The following is a 2,114-nucleotide window of genomic DNA, read 5'->3' as shown; positions in this document are numbered from 1 at the left end:
TCATAAAACCATACAGATTTCAAATATACAACTCAACAAAACATCATCTGCACACTATATCATATGCCATAGCCTCAAGCAAAGTCTATTTTAATGAGTTAAATTAAATCCCTTCCAGATTCCAAAGTTGTTTCTATATTTAGTATACAAACAATTACTACATATCTCTGAGTAAAAGTATTGTATAAAATATAAATATAGCTCTGTTTTGTGAAATATGGACAATAGAAGTACCAGCTGGTGGATTTCAACTGATCTTTATTGAAATTCTTAAACAGGATATTTAGGAATTTGGGAAGACTTAGAGAAAGCACTGACCTCCAGACATTATTGAGGGGTCATGGGAACAAGTCAAACCATAGAAATAAATTTTATTTTCTGATATCTAAATAATACAGAAAACTTCTTTATTTTTAATTTGCAATGCAGAGACATAGAGTTTGGGGTATGTTTGTGGGTAAGATAGAGGAATATATTGATAATACCAACAAATGGGACATATCTGATAGGAAAAGTGTGCCTGAATTGTTCTTGTTAACAAATTGAAGCTAACTTGGTAGAGTTCTGTAAAGGCATGCCACATAAGACTCAACAAGAAACAAATATGGAAGAGGTAGTTAATATACTCCACAAATGCAGAGATGAAGATAAGCTATACACTGGTCTAAAATGATTAAAAATGAACTTAGTTGGCATTAATCTTTTTAACAATAGCTACTACAGGGTATAAAAGTAACTTTGCAGGCCCTGGCTGGTTGGCTCAGTGGTAGAGCGTCGGCCTTGCGTGCAGAAGTCCCGGGTTCGATTCCCGGCCAGGGCACACAGGAGAAGCGCCCATCTGCTTCTCCACCCCTCCCCCTCTCCTTTCTCTCTGTCTCTCTCTTCCCCTCCCGCAGCCGAGGCTCCATTGGAGCAAAGATGGCCCGGGCACTGGGGATGGCTCCTTGGCTTCTGCCCCAGGCGGTAGAGTGGCTCTGGTTGCAACAGAGCGACGCCCCGGAGGGGCAGAGCATCGCCCCCTGGTGGGCATGCCGGGTGGATCCCAGTCGGGCGCATGCGGGAGTCTGTCTGTCCCCATTTCTAGCTTCAGAAAAATACAAAAAAAAAAAAAAAAAAGTAACTTTGCAGTCATTCGTATAGAAAATAATACAATAATTAATAAATAATGATACAAGAATAAACTGTTTTGAGTACTCACAATTGTACATCTATATTTGCCACACCCTGTATTTATCAAGTACTTACTAAAATGCCAGACCTCTTGTTAGGCCTTTATAAATATTAAGTCACTGTGTCCTCAGAACCTGATTATGAGAGGTATTCTAATTGCCTCTGGCATCTGGAAGTGTTCATTAAGGCTCAGGTTGCTTAAAAAATGTGCTGGAGGTTACAGAGCTCGTGAGTAATGAAGACAGGTTTTATACTCAGGCAATTTGATTCTAAATCTCATAGGTCTCAGTTGAATTCAAGGGAAGATTTAGGGAGACTTGATTGATAAGCTTAACAAAATATTTTAAATATATAACATGCTCACTATAAGCCCTAAGAAACAGCTCTACAGCTCTAGAAAAACAGGTTGTATTAATCTCTCTTCTTCTCTTTTCTCCATTCATTCAAATTACGAGTATACAGTCTGGTTCTGGTGATGTTTCTTTGTAGAAAAACTTTTGATAGCTGTCTATTGCTTACATAAATTACTTTGCTCAACTCTCATTTTAGCCTCAACTTACGTTACTCTTCCCACATTACACACTTAGCACACAAACTTGCCCTAGATATTTCTATTCCCTTAAAAATTAAACTATTGGAGGCCCTGGCTGGTTGGCTCAGTGGTAGAGCGTCGGCCTGGCATGCAGAAGTCCTGGGTTTGATTCCCGGCCAGGGCACACAGGAGAAGCGCCCATCTGCTTCTCCACCCCTCCCCCTCTCCTTCCTCTCTGTCTCTCTCTTCCCCTCCCGCAGCCGAGGCTCCACTGGAGCAAAGATGGCCCCGGCGCTGGGGATGGCTCCTTGGCCTCTGCCCCAGGCGCTAGAGTGGCTCTGGTTGCTATAGAGCGACGCCCGGGAGGGGCAGAGCATCGCCCCCTGGTGGGCAGAGCGTCGCTCCCTGGTGG

At 42.5% G+C, this 2,114-nt stretch overlaps 1 non-coding gene across 1 annotated transcript; it reads left to right on the top strand.

Moving 5' to 3' along the window:
• The first annotated feature begins 744 nt into the window (after positions 1–744).
• Positions 745–820, top strand: TRNAA-UGC (transfer RNA alanine (anticodon UGC)). Its single transcript has one exon. It is a non-coding gene; the product is annotated as a tRNA-Ala (tRNA).
• The last annotated feature ends 1,294 nt before the right edge of the window (positions 821–2,114 follow it).

Source organism: Saccopteryx leptura, chromosome 2, assembly GCF_036850995.1.
Source record: "Saccopteryx leptura isolate mSacLep1 chromosome 2, mSacLep1_pri_phased_curated, whole genome shotgun sequence".
NCBI classification, from domain to species: domain Eukaryota; kingdom Metazoa; phylum Chordata; class Mammalia; order Chiroptera; family Emballonuridae; genus Saccopteryx; species Saccopteryx leptura.
The sequence above is the reverse complement of the archived record's forward strand: the minus strand, read 5'-3'. Positions and strand labels throughout refer to the sequence as shown.